The following is a 19,588-nucleotide window of genomic DNA, read 5'->3' as shown; positions in this document are numbered from 1 at the left end:
CTATCTGATGATCTTCTCTTTTGGCTGAGGAAGCAAGATCTCACGTGGTTACAACAAATATGGATAGACCTTCATACACAAGCCCAGCCAACTAATCAGGTTAGAAGGAGTCGGTGCAATGCAAACCTATTCATCCTGTCTATGCTGTAGGAAACATTTTACTGGGATAGTTGAACTAGTAGTTCAAACCCTCTTAATATCTGAATCAGAACAATTCACGGTTTAGTCTTCTCAACCTAGCCAAAAGCCAACAAAAAACTTAACCAGACTTTGTTATTAATACGATATCATATGCTGTTTTAAAGTTCTGAAAAGAAGTCTTTCCAAAGAAAGACTTTTTTTTTTTTGTTAGTCCTTAAGGTTTAAAATCAGATATTAAATAAAGTTGATTCTCAAGTAAGATTTCAATACTGTTAGGTGAAACATTGACTATCTTAGCTTCCAGATCATTTTGTGCATTCAAGAAATGCCTGTCACTTCACTTTAGTCCCATGCTCAATCATTTAGAACAAAACACAACACAACAAAAATCCCAATCCATTCTGCCAGCTCAACAAAAGGCTTTGTGTGGGTGTGTGTTAGAAAGTAATTATGAGGTTTTTATTTCACTAATTATTCTTCAGCCTTTGAAATGTCAGTGTAGGTCAAAGTAGCAGCCAATGTTTTGAACCAGATCTGAATTCAAATAAGGAGGCTACTGCAGGAAGGACAAGGAAAAGAGTCAACAGTAAAGTAATTTGATGTTATGAGCGACGGAGAATGAGACTCGAGGTCACAGGAATTTAAAGTTTCCAACCAGAGCACCTCAAAAACCCCAAAGTGCCATGCAAAATTTATATTATAGATATGACATGATTGAAAATGCTTCCATATCCACACTGTAATGATGTTCTAAAGAGTTATAAGTTGAGACTTATGAGTTTATGTTCAAATTTTTAAAAATTACAAAATCATATAGAGCTTTTTTCTTCTAAGTAGCCATTTTGAGAGCTTATAAACTCATGCCAAATATTATATAACTACTTCAAATATTTTCCTTAATTCTCCTTTAATAACTATTTTTAAGCTGGGGAACCTGGGGGGCTCAGTCAGTTGAGCGTCTGACTTCGGCTCAGGTCATGATCTCACAGTTCGTGAGTTCGAGCCCCGCATCGGGCTCTGTGCTGACAGCTCAGAGCCTGGAGCCTGCTTCAGATTCTGTGTCTCCCTCTCTCTCTGCCCCATCCCCACTCATGTTCTGTCTCTCTCTGTCTTGAAAAATAAATAAAAAAAACATTTAAAAAATTTAAATATTTTTAAGCTGATTTTATGAATTGAGGTTGGATCTCATTATCTTATAACAAAATTTCATTTTCCAAATATTAAATTGTGGCACTTCCTAACTTCAACAGAAACTAAGCACATCCTCTGAGAACATGAGTAAGGCAGGCAAATTGTTCCTTATAATAACTAATATGCATGAATATGCTGATTTTTTGCTAATAAATGATCTCAGGAAGGTTAGTAGACTTAAGTGTAGTGCTGATTTCCCTGACCCCAAGTCCTCAGGACCAGCTAAGTTTACACAATGGAAGCAGACCAGATTGGAGTAAAGTGATTCCATTCATTTCAGTCATGCTCATGACTGATACCCAGTGTCATGACCAAATTGATCACACAATGGTCTCCATCAATCTTTACAACAGTAGAATTGAGCAGATTAGTTGTGCTGTGGCCTGTTCATTTTCTCTTCTATAGATACAGCTCAATCTGAGAGGAAAAAGAAGAGTAAGTTAATTGAGGATAGAGAGTTCACTCTGATGGCTTATGAACATCACCCCACCTTTACTCTTTGTTCCCATATTTTGATGTCTGGTGGGTCTAATGTGTCCTAGCCTCTTGCTTCTTCATGTGTGGTCCCCAGACCTGCAACCTTGGCATTACTTCAAGCCCCTTCCCAGACCTAGTAACAGAGCCTGCTCTTAAGAAGACCTCCTTCCACCACAGTGATTTCTCTACACTTTAAATCTAAGAAGCATTGGTCTGCTTCTAGCTACTTTGAGAGTTAATTGATTTCTCAATATTAAGCAAGCGCATCATTTACAAGAAGATCTGAGATTGTCTATATGGCTGGAGACCAGGAAGGATGCTTAAGGAAAATATACCAAGAGACTAAACGAAGAGTTCAGAAAAATCTCTCCAGAACTGACCCACAGCATCACCGTCACTAAAATCTGAACTGCTTCTGGAACAGCAACACTCTCTGCAGCTTACTCTGACTTGCTTAGTTCCTGACACTCAAGCCCAGCACTGTCCAACAGAAATGTAATCTGAGCCACAAAATGAGCCGCAGACGTAATTTTAAGTTTTCTACCAGCCACATTAAAGAGATCAAAATAAGCAGGTAAAATTAATAATATATTTTAGGATGCCTGGGTGGCTCTGTCGATTAAGCACTGAAACTCTTGGTTTCAGCGCAGGTCATGATCTCACAGTTTGTGAGATCGAGCCCCAGGTCAGGCTCTGCACTGACAGTGTAGAGCCTGCTTAAGATTCTCTCTCTCCCTCTCTCTCTCTCTCTCTGCCCCTCCCTTCCTCATGCTTTCTCTCTCAGGATAAATAAATAAACTGTTAAAAAAATAATAATAATAATACATTTTATTTAACCCACTATATACAAAATACCAATCAACATTTAATAAATATTAATGAGGTAGTTTACATTTTTGTACTAAGCCTTCAAAATTTGATGTGTATTTAACACTTACAGCATATCTCAGGACTAGACATTTCCAATGCTCAATGGACACATTTAGCAGTGGTTACTATATTGAATAGGATAGTTCTAGCCCCAAAACCACAATTGTAACTTAGTTCGTCCTCCCTACATCGTATGGGTGGTATTTCAGAGCCCATACTTTTTTAATTGCTTGTAATCTGGTGCATGATTTAGAGATTTCTATTATGTCTCAATTTGTTGTGCATGTGTGTGTGTGTGTGTGTGTGAGAGAGAGAGAGAGAGAGAGAGAGAGAGAGAGAAGGAGGAAGAGAGAGAGAAGGAGAAAAAGAGAGAAAGAAAGATTTATTTTTGTCCAATTGGAAGCATGCCCAAGTAATGCACTATGGCTTTTCTAAGATATTAACTCTTCCCAGTGAGTTCTGCTCCTTTCTAGCTTACTAGGTTAAGTTGTAATCTAGGTTAGTAAATTAGGTTAATAAATACTTTCTCTAAAGATGTTCTCCTTGCTTATCCCCAGACAACTCAGTATAAGGAGAACTCAACTTTTCCAGGCATCCCATTGTAGATTTGATAGCACAGAAGCCGGGCTTGTCCAATTCTCAATCTCTTTATCTGTCAAAAGGGAAAATAATGGAGTTTCCGATGCAAAGATTAGTTGCGGCAATGCACAGACTCTCCAGTGCTGGCACACGCTAGAGGTTCGATAAGTGCTATTTATCATCATTTTTAATCCCCCTTGAACCTCAATAATAGCCAAGGAACTAAAGATAATAAGGTGACCTGGGATTGTAAGAAGAATGATAAACTCTCATGTCAGAGCCACCACCTACCTTCCAACACTAAACCAGTGCCTCCTGTTCTAGGTTTTTGTTTTAACTACTGCTCTTTGGTGGTACTAATTTTTGTGTTAGTCAAAATACTGTAGGTTCAGCAGTGGTTAACAAAGAAATAAATCAATAAAAGCGCCATCTCAAGGGTTTAATACAACAAAGGCTCAATTTTCATTCAAGTCACAGCCTGATATGTGTCAGGTGGCTTTCTCGGGTGATGGCCCTCCAGTTGGGGACTCAGAGATCTAGTCTATTTCCATATTGTTTGGCTGACCTCTTAAACACCTTGGCCCCCAAGATTTCTGAAAAAGGGACACACACACCATGGATAACTGAGAAAGGTTTATGAACAGGCCCAGAAATGGCTTGCATTTCTGTCCATATTCCATTGACCAAAACATAATCAAATAACGACAACCTAACTGTACGTCTTCCTCTATGATCAGAAAGGCACCTATGAAACAGAATTTGGAAAACACACGACACTGTTTTTGACACAGGTTGGTATTTTGCGCATTTGGAGCACAGAATGCAATATTTTAAAAAAAGCAGTCCTCCCAAATGTCAGGGTGCATATGGTGGGTTAGGCATGGGATGGAAGGAAATGATTCAAAGACATACGGAAGGAGAAAAAAATGACAGCCCTGGCTTGTATGTATATAACAGTCAAGATGCGAAATCAAGGAAAAAATGCAAATTATCTTCATTTAATAATGTCTGATGTTTATTTAGCACAGTACAGTTCTAAAAGTTAGACGGTACTTTTAAATTTCTATAAATTATCATACTCCATCCACAGAGCCTTGCAACATAGGTGGTGCTTTTTCCATTTTACAGATGAGTATGAGCTGAGTAAGGGCAGGTTCGGTGACTGCCATCCAAGGGGTCTAAAGCCAAGGACAGCCTTCTGCCTGAGTGCCACAGGGCCCTAGAATCCAGTCTCTCATCCAGGCCAAAACCCCTCCCAATGCAGTGGCAGATGTTCCCCAGACTCTAAGTAAACACCAGTGAAACAAGTTCGCTGTGTCATAAGGCTTCTTTTCCACTCTCAGACAGTGCCAGCTACTTAGTTTGACATTGATTATTCCTTATTCTGCTTTGGCGACTATAGAAAAGACTAACCTTTTTTTTTTTTTTTACATCATAATTTAATAGTTGGAGACAATTATACCTGTTCCCCACCCTGAATTCTTTTACAACCTATCTTTTCAAAGTTTCCTCAATGACACTACCAACTTTTATTGCCATATCCTATTCTGGTTTGTTAACATCCCTTTTAAATATAAATTATTTTAATGTTTATTTATTTTTGGGAGAGAGAGCGCAAATGGGGAAGAGGCAAAGAGAGAGGGAGACACAGAATCCGAAGCAGGCTCCAAGCTCTGAGCTGTCAGCACAGAGCCCCACGTGGGGCTCGAACGCACAAACTGTGAGATCATGACCTGAGCCGAAGTCGGATGCTCAACCGACTGAGCCACCCAGGCGCCCCTAATGTTTATATTTGAGAGAGAGAGAGAGAGAGAGAGAGAGAGAGAGAGAGCAGGGGAGGAGCAGAGACAGAGGGAGACACAGTCTGAAACAGGTTCCAGGTTTCAAGCTGTCAGCACAGAGCCTGACACAGGGCTCGAACTCACAACCTGCGAGATCATGACCTGAGCTTAACCGACTGAGCCCCCCAGGCGCCCCAGATGTCAACATCCCTTTCAAAGCTTAACACCCACAGGTAAAAGCAGCATTGCATACGTGATCTGAGGTTGCTATCTTTCTTCAGCAAGGGGAATGGGATGCACGGCACACCCTGCCCTTCATGCCTCCTATTCTGAATGACTCTCTCTTACTGCTATACCCTGCTCCTTTGAACCGATCACCTCCCTGAGGGGTTCCATATATTGTGAGCTGCCTGATAATTTCAAGTAGAAATCTACAAATGGGTTCCTCTGTGGTAATCTTCAACCCTGAAAAATATCTAAAACACTCAATAGTCACCGATATTTGCTTGAAAACATTTTACCAGATAGTCTTTACTGCACTCTGCCTTGTAAGTTATAGGAAAGCGTGAAAGGTAATAGAAATGCTTATACATTTCACTTTACTTTTTTCATTTTCATTTTATTTTATTTTACACTTACTATGCGCCAGAGTCTGTGAGGTTAGAATGGCAGACAAATCAATCATGGTGCCGAGAGTCTAGTAGGAAAGACAGACATTGCTCAAATACTCATGTAAGTAAATGTAAAGTCACAAATATAGTTCTTTGAAGGAAAAGACCAAGTACTTTGAGAAAGCACAAAATGGACCAGTTCTAAATTGTGGAGTAATCTCTTAAAAGGTAGAGATTTACGATCTGAGTAATGACTAAAAAGTTGAACCTGGATGGTTGGTTCGCAAATCTCATGCTCTATCCATTATACATTCTGCCTTGCTAATGGAAAGTGAAGAGACATCCCGGAAAAACCTGTCACATAATGGGATTTCTAGCACATGTATTTCTAATGATAAATAAGGGACCAAACAATTCATGTTTACCCTTTGAGAAAAAAATCCAACAGAGATTATTTTTAAAAGAAACCTACATGCTGCAGCACCTGGGTGGCTCAGTCAGTTAAGCGTCCAACTTCGGCTCAGGTCATGATCTCACAGTTTGTGGGTTTGAGCCCCACGTCGGGCTCTGTGCTGATAGCTCAGAGCCTGGGGCCTGCTTTGGATTCTGTGTCTCCCTCTCTCTCTGCCCCTCCCCTGCTTGTTCTCTCTCTCTCTCTCTCTCTCTCTCTCTCTCTCTCTCTCTCTCAAAAGTAAACATTAAAAAAATTAAAAAGAAAAGAAAAGAAACCTGCATGCTGAGAAATCAGGGTGGTGCAAAGGGCTGGACAGGAGAGGTAACACAACTTGGAACACTGTTTGGAAAGGCTTCCAACAGTCTGGGTAATTATTAGGACACGGAAAACACCAAAGATGAGATTTGAAGATGCAAGATATGGAAGACATGTGCAATGCCTCAGAGGAAGGAAAGAGAAAGGATATATCCTGACCCTCAGCTCCCAGAAGGAATACACACACCTTAGGATAGGGTTGATCTGCACATGAGAAACTTACTCGCCTTTTTCATTACAAGAAACCAGATGTAATGGACTTGGGAACGCCAATGGCAATGTGGAGTCCACCTCACGATATGAGTTCTTCTGTCCTCCCCAGATCAGATCTTTATGTCACATTACTTCTGTCTGAGTAAAGTGAGTTTCTCAAATGCAGCTTTTTCCAGTTAAAGAAATAAGGGGAATGGTTTTCCAATGTGCTTTAATGTTTTCAAGAAAAAATTGGATTTGTGCCTTGTAGAAAACACATTGGTTCGCTGCTTCTGAAAGGTCTTCCCTTATGACTTAACATAGAGCTTGGAGCATGTTAACATTCTAGAGACTTTAGAATAAACATAAACTGCTCTAATGAAAGTTTATACTTGATCTCTTTCTCAGCTGACATTTTTTTTTTTTTTTTTACAAAGCAAAATAATAAAATTCAAATCTGCTGTTGTTCAACCGTTCTGGATTTTCCAAGAGCCGTGTTAATAAGTAAGTACTTCAAATGGAACTGATAACAACATGTAAGTCTCTTAAAGATAGTAGAAACCTCAGAAAGGTGTCTCATATACAGTTTAGCTATGAAATTGGGTTGCTACAAAGCAAGCTATTTCCCACCTTGAAATTCTAGCCATTCTCCACATTATTTTTCAAAGTCTGAGGGCAATTCAATTTTACATGGCATTTTCAATGGGATTTTAAAATGTACTTCTGGAGTAAAAATATTTCTGTATCATAAAATCATTATATAGCATTTTCTTTTCTGTCCTTTAGTATCTGGATTTATTTCTCTTTTTCTCAATTCCTAGATTAGGCAGAATCTCTATCTTTTCTATCAAGGACATTTCAACAAGATATAGATTTCAGGATTATTTGGTCTATGGTCCTAAAAATGCAAAGAGCTCTGTTTTAATGTATTTGATTTTCTTTAGAGTCAACATTCCTTCTTGCATTTAAATGTGATGATGTAAATCAGAGCTGACACGATGAGCTCTGTCTGCAGCTTTTGCTTGGTCCCAGCATTTATGCACCTCCTGTGCAGATTCCAGCACATTCTACATTGTTTATCCTAATCACTATTACACCAAGTGAATAAACACGGTTATAGTTTACATGTAAAGCAGCTTCTGCAGAGAAAAGATACATGATGATTCATGATAACAGGGAAACCACAAAACCCCAGATGTTCAGATAGGGTTTATAATGGAGTTGTGTGTTATGTTCAATTTTATGCAGAAAAATGAACAACCTTTAAACTGCACACAAAACAGTTCACATGACATCATTTTAGAGACCAGCAGTGTCTTTCAAAGTCCAATAGTTTGTCCTCCAGCTCCGGAACGGAACCACTGTTTCTTTCGTTAAACACCGAATGGAGTTGTTAGCTCGCATATTAGGTCTGTGTTGCATGAACAACATGCATCTTTGAATACCTGCCTTACACTCAGCCCCGTGAGATGCTCCCACTCGGGAAGACTTCCGGGAACAGCAGGTTCTCCCTTCCTGGCTCATCTGTACTCTGAAGTGCACGCTTTCTTCACAGCATATGCTCCTGGAGTGGAAAAGCAATGGAATCGGTCTGCCTCTGCCGGCACTGAATTCACCTTTTCATTCCCTTTGCCCTCCCTTCCTCTGACCTCCCGACTCCCCTTTCCTCTTCTTTGCCTCCCTCTCCATCCTTATACCCTGACCCTTTTCCCTCTGTCTTTTATGTAGAAAGTGTAAAACTGAATGTTTATACAAAGATTATGTAATGCATTTCCATTGTGCTTCTGGGAGATGTGCTTTGTCAGGCCAATATTACTATGCAGCTCACAGAACCACAGACATTTTTTCCCCCCCGCTAGGAGAGAATTAGAGATAACCCCGTGAAGTGGTTTCCAAATTATATTTTAGCAGTGGCATCTCAGGTTTAAAGGCAATTCTACATGTGATCACAATACATAAAATGGGTGAAGGTAGAGCTTCTCTTTGAAACAAAGAAGTAAGGAGCGCACAGAGGCCCTCCTCCTCATCCCCCTCTTGCCTTCAAGGATCCCCAGTCTCCTCAGGAAACAACTGAAAAGCCTTGATATCATGCTATCTCCTATCTGAGGACCAGAAAGATCAAATACTTTATCCCAGGCAACATACCTTTTGAGTTACAAGGACACAAGCACAACCCAGTTTTCTGTAGCTGGGAATTATAGGGGATTTTGCTCTTATGTTAATAAAATGGGAATTCAGAGCTGATGAAAACACAGAATGACCTCAAGTGAAAAATGGAGTTGTTATGTAACTTTAATAAACATTTATTTAACATTTATACCGTGCTAGGCAACGAACGGGTATTACAACTGTAAAAAGAAAAATTCATTCCTTCAAGATGCTTAGAGCCCAATGGCTGGAAAGATGCATAACACAAAACAACAACAACCTCAGAGTTTCAGAAGAACAATATATAGAAAGAGCCTTGAATCTTCTCTGTGGAGTCATGGAAACTTGACAGGCAAGGTAGAGTTTTATCGGGGACATGGAAGACAGGAGCCGGCCAAGAAAAGGACATTTAGGCAAAGGACCCAACATGTATGAAGGCATGGAGGAAGGAAAGGGGATGGCTTCATCCAGGGACTGTAAGCAGCTTGGTGGAGCATCTAACTTGGGAGGGGAGTGTTGGGCAATGAGGTTGGAAAAGCAGAAAGAACCAAATACCTGTTTACCTTATAAGAAACTGGGGAGAAGAAGATATAAGATTTCTGAGCAGGGAAAAATGATATGCAAGTTAGGAGGATGCAAATCAGGGCTGTGACAGTGAAGGCGACAATGAGATACAGAGTCAAGAGGACTCACAGTGGATGATGAGTGAGAATAAAAGATAAGATAGGGCCAGATTTCCAGTGTGAGCAGTTGGGTAGATGGTTGTCAGTCTCTGGACAGAGAATATAGAAAGGAGATCACATTTTAGGCTCAGAGAAAATGACAATTATTTTGGTTTTGAACATAATGAGTTAGAGGACAAGATTTGGGGTCCTGATGAAAAAGTCTCATGCTTTTAGATAAAATGCTAAGAAGAAAGTCAAAGATTTTTAAAGGGGGATGGGGGAGACCAGTGGACAATGCCAATTTATATGTAGTAACTAAATCCTTGAAGAAGGTTTCTCCAGAAGACCATAATTATGAAAAAGATAAGAGAACAGAAGAAAGAACCCTCAAGGACTCCCAACATTGAAGTGATAGGTATACAATGAACGTCCCACAATGAGGCTGAGAAGGGGCCACTAGAAGTTTAAGAGAACCATCCTAGCAAGAAAACTTTCATGGAAACCAAACCAAATGAGGAAAGAACATCATGGGACAGAGAGTGGCCAACGGTGATCAATTCTATAGGGAAGCCAAGTCAGATGAGAACTGAACATGGCTGGCTGTATTTGGCTACAAGGATGTTGTCTGCGGTCTTTGCTGGGCAGTTTAGCAGAGTGACAGGGACAGAGGCTGAAGTCTAGCGTTCATTGTCTGAGAAACAAACGTAAAGTGAGAAGCAGGGATTTCCATTGTAGGTTGTTGTTTCAAGAAACGTTCCTATGAATGGAAGGGGAAATATGGGGTTTTGTACAAGGAAAATGGGAAGTAAATTAATTTCCTTTATGAGAGAAACTCAAGAGATATCAATGGAGCTGGCGAGTTTGAAGATCCAAGAGAGGGAGAAATGGCAGAAGGAGAACTGCCCCCAAGGAACTGCGAGAGGACTCCCGGACCCCGGAGGCAGTAATAGCCCTGAACAGGTAGAAGATGGGTACAAGAGGAGATGTTTCTAAATAGTGGAGTAGACGGGGTGCCTGGGTGGCTCAGTCCATTAAGCTTCCAACTTCAGCTCAGGTCATGATCTCATGGTTGGTGGGTTCGAGCCCTGCGTCGGGCTCTGTGCTGACAGCTCAGAGACTGGAGCCTGCTTCTCATTCTGTGTCTCCCTCTCTCTCTCTGCCCCTCCCCCACTCACACTCTGTCTCTCTGTGTCTCTTGAAAATAAATGTTAAAAAAAAATTTTTTTTAGAAGAATAGTGGAGTAGAATCCAAGTGCTTTCCCCAGAAAGCTAAATGCTGGAAGCGAGTGAGGAGGTAGCCAGGACAGAGTTTGGAGATAGAGGGAAGTTTGGGAGAGTCCCTGAATACAATGGCTGAGGGCAAGAAATGCACTGAGAGGGACGTGCACAAAAATTGCCCATTAATGTTGAAATATAACTGAGCTTAGAGACATGAGTTTCCGATTCCAGTCTAGTTCTCGGCAGATGTCCATTCTGAATCCTCGCCCTAGGGGTTGGGAAATGTGGCGACGGTATTATGAGATGCAGCTACATTAGGCCCACGTGTCAAGGGGACACTGGAGCACGTAAGAAGGAAAATGTGCATTCTGAAAACTTTCAAAGTTATTGAGAGGCTCAACATCCCGCGTGTAGATTTAATCAGCTTCCCTAAATTCCATCCCATCTTCCCATGCCCTTCGGGCAGAGACACGCTACATTTTTCCTCTTGCTACAAGCAACATACCCCCTACTACTTTGTGTTCACTTTCAACTTCACTTTCCACTTCTCGGTGTCATTAGAATGGGCAACAGCAATGGGCGACCCTTCTGTCTGCCGGATGATTGTGTCTACAGGGGCCATTTGCAGTCCATCAGAGGGCAGGTATGTCCTCTCCACTCGGGGAAGATTATCCCGTATACATAATCACCGGCACTCCCTATCCCGATACGGTCAGTTAATAACAATCTGTCTTTCCAAAGACCTCAACTAATTTGGGAGCTGTTGCCTCACAGAGCTTTTTCACCACTAAAATTGCTCTTAGAGATAGTGGGGGGAAAAGAATCAAATTAAGTCATTTCCCTCCTACCCTTTTGCTACCTACTTGGAAATCATTAGTACAAATGATAGTTACCCTAGCAATAGCAATGCAATCAAAACAACCACATCCATCTCAGTGAACCATGTCGCTGGCTTGGCTATTCCATTGGCTGCTAATTAACAGTGACACACATTAATGGCCCCAGCAGCGGGGTCAGCACAGCACTAGCAGTGCTGTAATGCAGGCAGAAATGATAGATATGAAAGTCTTTTCTCCAGCTCCAAAGAAGAAGGGGGGAAATGAAAGTCACTTGACAACAGATCTCCCATGGAAGCTGCTCTAAAGCAGCAGGCTCCCTGAATCTGAGAGAAGAAGAAAATACCGAATGAAAACAAGTCCCTGCTTCTGGATGTCTGAATAATTGTATGTGTAATTCAAAAGACTGCGAACTTAGTCTCGAACAAAGTAAAGGAGATCACCTCCATGTGGAGTCTGGAGGAGGGATGGCAGGTTCATGGTGGAGCTAAGCTTTTGTTCTGAAATCTTTCCTCCAGTCCTTCGGTTCGTTTTTACTGAAAAACACAATGAAAAGTAAAATTAAAAAACCCACCGACGGCTCTCCACCACACCACAACTATAGCCTGAGCTGTGTGATGGTAGAATCAGCAGCTGTCCAGAAAGGGGCTTTGAGGCCTGTCTTAAAAGAAATCTCCCTTAGTGTTCTAGAGAGACCGAAATGGATTCTTCAGGAGCTCCTCTAAATTTTTTCAGTGTTTATTTATTTTTGAGGGAGAGAGTGAGGGAGCGTGAATTAGGAGGGGCAGAGAGAGAGGGGGAGACACAGAATCCGAAGCAGGCTGCAGGCTCCGACGTGGCTGTCAGCACAGAGCCTGACGCAGGGCTTGAACACACGAATCGCAAGATCATGACCTGAGCCAAAGTCCAACACTTAACCAACTGAGCCTCCCAGGCACCCTCAGGAGCCCCTATAAAGGAACAATCGCGTTACTTGGCCAAGGTTACCCAATGCTCTAGTGCCCTCTGGCTTTGTAGGGTTCTGAGCAGGAAGCAGGTGCTCATCAAATACTTGTCTACTAAATGAGTAAGTCTACCCCTGATTTTTATCCACGTCGTCCTGACTAGTCAGATTACAGTTTGCGCCTATCCTTGAGCAATGTCCAGAGAGGCACAAAGACAAATCTGTGATGGGGCTGGCGGTTAGAGGACATGGAGTTCAGGGAACAGCTGGGGAGGGAGGACAGGAGGGTTCAGGGTAACGAAGTACAGCTTGAGGGCCTCAGGCGCCTGTCAGGAGGAAAAAAAAAAATGAAATGATAAGCGGGTGTCGGCGAAGACAAAGGTGTCTGCCTGGAAACCTCAGAAGGCAACCTGGGAGCCTCCCTCTTTTGGGGAGGAACGTGAATCTAGCCCCATACTCTGATGCTTCTCTTTTCTGTTGCCTCTTCCCCTAGTCTCCAAGGGAAGCAGACTGTGTTTGTTTGTTGTGCACGGTGCTGCAATACACAAACAGATTGACATAAATTTATGCCAGCCTTTCTTGTTTAAAAACATGAATTATTCAAGAAATATTACAATATTAATTAGAAATCATTAAAATACGAGTGTTGGGGGAGGGAGGAATGAGATAGTGCATTAGCAAAATCGCATTTAGCCCAAACATAAAGTGTGCCAAAGCCGCTTAATCATTGTTTTGATAGTCAAAATACCATAACACCAGTTTCGCAGAACGGGGGAAAGGAAGACTCTTGGAAGCTTCTGCTTCCCGTTATTATTGGCGAGATTAATTATTTATGGAGCTCCGGCAGTGTACTGGGTGCTCCAGAAGACACAAATAAGAAGAGGTTTCTGCCCGAAGGGCATAGGAGAGAAATCAGAGCGGCACCAAGTTCTGACACACACACCCAGCCAGTGATTAATGATCAAGAGGACGAGGGGATTTTGCTTTGACTTTTCAGTTTGCTCAGTGCTTTGAGTTTTCAGCTTTCAGAGGAATCACAAAGTGAACATGGTTCCTAAAGAATTCCATGGAAGACGTAAGCTTTCGGGAGCCCTATAAGTGAGAGAAATGTATACATCCGGAAGCTTAGTGTCCATTTGCAAACTATGGAGGGCAGCAACAGTGAACCAGGATATTGAAAGGCATTCATTGTATTGGGTAAAATAGGTCTGGAGGGCTCCCTGGTGATGGTGATTATTTCATATTTTTTACGGGTCCACAAACTACAATTGTTACACAAAAGCACACGTGATAGAAATTCTGCAAATCATGAAGGTTACAACCTGGTGAACGTGTATTATCATGTACACAAATGCAACCCTGGTGCCGACATACGGTGATCATTTAAGAAAGGGACCTCAGTGTGAGTGATACAACAGTGCGTGTGAAAGACAAGATCAGGAAACATAGTGAGTCAGTTGATCTCAGTTTTTAGAGGGGCCATTTTGACCGTGAATTAACTATTTCATGGTGGTAGGGAATCACTCCAAGGCTGTTACATGGAACACAAATAGGATCCTTGTGACCTTAATTGATTACAATAGCTTCCACGCTGCACCAGAAGAGGTTGAATCAATGAGCAAGTGATTATCACACCCTGCAGGATATGGGCAGGAAAGAGCGAAAGCAGGCTTGCAGAGAGCCGGTTTTGGAAACTAGTTCCACCTTTTGCCCCATTTGGCTTAGTTCGTGCCCAGCAACAGCCTGTGGTCATGCCCGAGCACCATCAGCACTGACTTTAAGGTGTGAAGATGGGCATGGCAGAAGGAGCCACGGAATCTTTCAGTCATACCCAAATTGACAAGACCTTGGAAACTGCCAAGGACATTCGGGCTATGCTGTTTCTCCCTCATTTAGAACAAGAGCCTGTTCTATTGCACGATAAAGAGCACCTAGTCTACGGCTCCCAGACTGTGGGGACTTTGTCTTATTCCCTCCCCATCCCCATCACAGGTCAATCTCCACATATTCAGAAGAAGAGCTGGAAGGTAGGGTTTGAAGCCCTTATGGCTGGAGTACAGAGTCAGGAAATCAAATGGGTCTAAAAAGAAAGAGGTAGCAGCTGAAGAAGGAGAAGTGAATCCAGAAACAAGGAGACACAAACCCGGAAAAGCCAATCTCAAATACAAGTTGGGAATCTAGACCCGCAGTGGATCAAAGTCTTGGGAACGGCAACAATCACAAAGGAAGAGACGAGTGAATTCTCCAGGGCCTGCTCCAACTGGCTTTTTATTTCTTTTTGCAATTCTCATGGGTGTCTCCTCTCACAGAGTGCCTTGGTTGCTGAGGGAGCCTTCTGACAGACTGCATAGGCCCTGGGATGCTCAATAAATATTTGTGGGGTGAATGACTCAATGATTTTAATTTCGGTTCAAGTCCATCTAGGCACCAGCAGATGTTCAGGGAATCTAAATTAATGTACTTCCCACTCGACGTATATAAATTGACCGATATTACTAACAGGATGTGGAGACAGGGTTGGAACAAATGTGACTATTTATAAAAATCAAAGCTAAGTGAGGCAGTTATAGAACCTTAGAAGTTGGGTCATTTTCCACACTCATTAAGCAGCCTCCAAACAACACTTGGCTTGTAGCATTTGCATTGGTTCCTCGCATATTGCCCAGTATTGCCATATGTCCCTTCCCATACTGACACTTTTATTTTTCTTGTGCATCTGAACCCTTTTTCTCTCCACTTGGCTAAGACGAGGGAATCTGCGATCACTCTGAGTTCAGGTCCAAATGTGTGTTAACTAACTCTCTTTTTGTCATTCTCAAAATACACACACACACACACACACACACACACACACACCTCATAGTCACACAAAAGGAGAAGTTAGTATATTAACTTTTTCATTAGATACACATTTTTTTTTAGGAATGTTGCCTTTAACTTCTGGGAGTGGGAATAGGAGTTATTTTTAAGGCTACAATAATAGCTGTAATAATAGGCCAGAAAAACAACCAGCAGAATAAAATAAAGGTGAGAATCCATTTGGAAGAAAATACGAGTATGATGGGATACTTGACCCCACAAACATGACCTCAATAGCTGATCAAAAGCATTGTGCTTTCCAAATGATCAGGATGCAATTTAATATAGTAGTAACTGCCCAGGTTACAAGATCAACTGTCACAGTCTGAATTTCTTTGAGTTCATGTTTACAAGCTCTGAATATCTCGGCAGAATAAAAAGCTCAAAAACAGCATACCGCCACTTGAAGCAAAGAACTTAGCAAATGCTTCTTGATTCATTTATTAACTGACCGGGCGTCCAGGTTGAATTCAAGTGCACCCTGCTAAGGCTCTGTCTCCGCTACAAAAGCAAAGTACGGGGAAGAAGCGGTAACAATAGTGACAAAACTTGACTCAGATGGTCATGCTCCAGTTAACACGATGGACTAAACCTCTCATCCCATGCCTATATCCTCTGGGATGGAATGGAGGCCAAGAAGAAGTGTGGCACCTCTCAAGAGGGAAACTTTAAGATGAGAAGAAATATGTTTGTATGCCACGTATACACATACTCGGCACCGTATTCTTCATAAATATACTCATAAAATGCTCTTAAAAGTTAGGTTTTACTTGAAACCGTGTAGGCATGCACCAGACTGATTCATCAGAAACCCCTAGGATCCAACAGGATCTAGGATCTTTTGGGGAAAGGAACCATACCTCAAAGTACCAGGACCATCTGAACTAGGGTCAGCCTACCTGAACTTGAGAATCCTCAGAGCCAACACCGCACCACACCTCTGAGAATATGCACGGTGCCCTCAGGCCCTGTGGGTTCCAGAGCAAAATCAAGAGGGAAGGTTGCTGTCTCCTGGCCAGAAAAGCCACCCTGGGCTGCGTACCTCTTACTATGTTATTAAAAACAAAACGAAACTCTCTTCAAAAAAGGTGGTCGAGCAGGCTGGAGACAGCGGCCCTGCAGCAGACACAGAGATGCAGATCTTTGCGGAGACCCTGATGGGCGAGACTATCGCCCTTGAGGCTGAGCCCATGACACCAGTGAGAATGTCAAAGCCACAATCCAAGACAAGGAGGCCATCCCGCCTGACCAGCAACGCCTGCTTTCTGTGGGCACACAGCTAGATGATGGTTGCACCCTCTCAGACTACAATACCCAGAAAGAGTCTACCCTGCACTTGGCGCTTCACCCGCAGGGTGGCACCACCGAGCCTTCCCTCTGCCAGCTGGGTCCAGAAATACAACTGCGACACGATGGTCTGCCGCAAGAGTCAGGCTCGCCCGCACCCCGCGCTGTCAAGTGCCACAAGAAGTAGAGCCACACCAACAACCTGCACCCCAAGAAGAAGATTACATAAGGCTCATCCACCGGCCCTTCCTTTGTCTGCAGGGTGACATCCGGCCTGAGCCCCAAGGCCCGTGGGGCTCAATAAAGTTTTCCTTTCATTGCAAACCAACCAACCAACCAACCAACGAACCTCAGGAAATCCACATCTCGCCTGGTGCAAAAGCTCTCACACGTAGTACACAGTTTCAGTCAATCCTGGCCTCAGGGAAAACCCACGGTGCCCTAGATATGACTAGAGCAGGACACTGTAAGGACTTTCCATCATTCTTCTCTAGACATTCTTTTCCTCTCCCACTATAGCCTCAATGCATAGATTTCTAAATGTTGAGAGTCTGGATCATGCTAATTAGAAATAGTTTATGCCAGGGCACCTGGGTGGCTCAGTCCCTTAAGCAACTGAGTTTGACTCACGTCATGATCTCACAGTTCGGGGGTTCCAGCCCTGCGTCGGGCTCTGTGCTGACAGCTCAGCGCCTGGACCCTGCTTCGGATTCTGTGTCTCCCTCTCTCCCTGCCCTTCCCCTGCTCACACTCTGTCTCTCTCTCAAAAATAAATAAACACGAAAAAAATATTTGTTTAAAGAAATAGTGTATGCCATAACATAACCTGGCAGAGTCAAAGGGCAACAGGATGCCTGTATTTGAGTGTGTCAAAACTGTAGCAAGAGATTGTTCTTTCCATTCTGTCATCCTGTGGAAAAATGCTCCATAGTGACCATCCACAGATGTGTTCAGATGTCTGGTCATCCTAAATCCTTCCCTTTGAAAGCCTAGCATGATGGCAACTTCTTCAACCTTCTGGATAGGGATACTTTATATACTGCACTGGTTATCACAACATAAGGTACAATTTACTGCAGCAGGAAGAAAATAACCAGCGGTCTCAAGATGAAACCCTCATTCCAGTGCATTTTAATACTTACTGTTTTTAAAGCATCGGGGAATCTGCATCTTGCCCACGGCAAAAGTTCACAGAAAATATGATTACACTAATATCAGTGCCAGGTGTGGTTGTCTGCGGGCCAAGGAGCAAAGGCCACATAGAGTCCTAACTGTCCGTATGAAAGGCTACACCTCCCTAAAATTAAAGCCAAGAAACCAGAGCAGAGGAGACAAGTAAATATCCCCTTTCCCCGTGGCACCTCCTGCCTAATGGGAATCGTAGTTAATGATCTGAATCGAAAGCGAAGTCTTGTTTTATGGAATGCTCACTCTTTGTTAAGCAAAGCTGTTTGGGCGAAGGACCATTCTATTGATTTAAAAATTGATTTCTTTTTTTCCCCCTTCATATAACTAAAACATGGCTCACAAATCACAGCTCTTTTATTCTTCTGGCTACAACCTAGGCTGAATCTCTCCCAACCTACTCACCGAGGGATGTCTGATGGAGGAAGTAGGAACATTTGGACAGAGATTGTTCAAGATTCTATTAAAGGTTTCAAGTGGCTTCCTTTGAACATTTGGTAATTTATATTTCGAGTCCCTTGGTGTAATTATTGTAATTATCATTAATCATCAACTTCCAGACCCAATCGAAACACAGAACATTGGAAAGGTCAAAGCAATGGAGAATTCTACCAATTCTTCACAGAAGATACGAGGCATTAACATTCTGATGCTCCACTTGTGTGACAAAGATTGTAATGAAAACAGAAAATAGCAAAAGATTAATGTGTTCTCATGATAAGAATCATCATAAGGAAAAGAGAAAGTGGAGCAAACTTAACCCACTCCTGTCACAGAGGCATGGTGATGAGTGGGGTTGAGGCTCAGGGGCGGGCTGTGGCAGCTGGGCCTGACCCTGCCGAAGAAGAGCATGCCTTCCTTCTCTTGTGGAGTAACAAAAGATAAGAAACGAGCTCAGGAGCACAGTAGGTCACATTTTGAACAATTCAGTGGACTCCTGGTTGTCTCTCTGGCTCCTTCCCTAAGTATCTGGCTCCAGATCAGATCACTCACTGGACCTTCGAAGCCATATCACAACCACCTGCTAGACATCCACCTGCATGTTCAAAACAGGACTCATCATCTCTCCCCCGAACTGAATCCCTCCCCAGTGGACAAAATAGGATAGTGCTGAAACGTCAGATTCTGGAGGTGTCCACACCTGTATTCAAATCCTGGTTTGGGCACATAATACATGATCCTGGGGAAGATGCTGGCCTTTTCCATGCCTCCATTTTCCTATTTGTAAAATGTGCTTAATAGGATCTGTTCCACAGTGTTATTTTAAAGATAAAGTGAGGCAATATACTTAAACTACTTAGCACATAGAAAGTGCTCAATAAATGTCAGCTATTTTTACAGTACAATCCCTTTATTATTATGAAGTCCATCTGGTTACTTAAGCAGAAAAAAGATAAGTCTGGGAATTATACTGTATTTCTCCATCTCTCTCAAAATGGGACCAAATTCTGTCAATTGTACTCCCCTAATGTCCCTCAAATCTTTTCTTTCAATTTTCATTGCCTCTGCCTTGACTCAGAACCTTACAACTCTTCCCAGCATGAATTTCATTATCGTCTTCCTGCCTCTATACTTGCCCCATTCTAAGCCATCAGCCACACGGGAGCCAAACGCTCTTCAAAAGCACATATCATAATGTCCTTCTCCTGCTTAAATTCGCCTGTGGCTTTCCAGTCCTGTAGCCTCAGCTCTGATTCTGTAGGAAGGCACATGAGGCCCCCATGATCCAACCCAGACTCTCTCCTTTCCACCCGTCCCTTCTCTTGGACACCTCCACATTCCCCATGCCCCAGACATGCCCCATGTCCTGCAAGCCCAGCCTAGGCCTCCCAGGCT

The 19,588-nt window shown here is 42.6% G+C and overlaps 1 long non-coding RNA gene and 1 pseudogene across 1 annotated transcript; one reads left to right on the top strand and one right to left on the bottom strand.

The window, feature by feature from the left end:
- Nucleotides 1–1,589: 1,589 nt before the first annotated feature.
- LOC122239244 lies at nucleotides 1,590–6,905 on the bottom strand. Its single transcript, XR_006218192.1, has 4 exons — nucleotides 6,643–6,905; nucleotides 5,679–5,736; nucleotides 3,263–3,331; nucleotides 1,590–1,749 (listed from the first exon to the last, which is right to left on the bottom strand). It is a non-coding gene; the product is annotated as an uncharacterized LOC122239244 (long non-coding RNA).
- A 9,508-nt stretch (nucleotides 6,906–16,413) lies between these two features.
- Nucleotides 16,414–16,796, top strand: LOC102959083 (annotated as a pseudogene).
- The last annotated feature ends 2,792 nt before the right edge of the window (nucleotides 16,797–19,588 follow it).

The sequence above is a fragment of the Panthera tigris genome, chromosome B3 (genome assembly GCF_018350195.1).
Source record: "Panthera tigris isolate Pti1 chromosome B3, P.tigris_Pti1_mat1.1, whole genome shotgun sequence".
Lineage (NCBI taxonomy): Eukaryota > Metazoa > Chordata > Mammalia > Carnivora > Felidae > Panthera > Panthera tigris.
The sequence above is the reverse complement of the archived record's forward strand: the minus strand, read 5'-3'. Positions and strand labels throughout refer to the sequence as shown.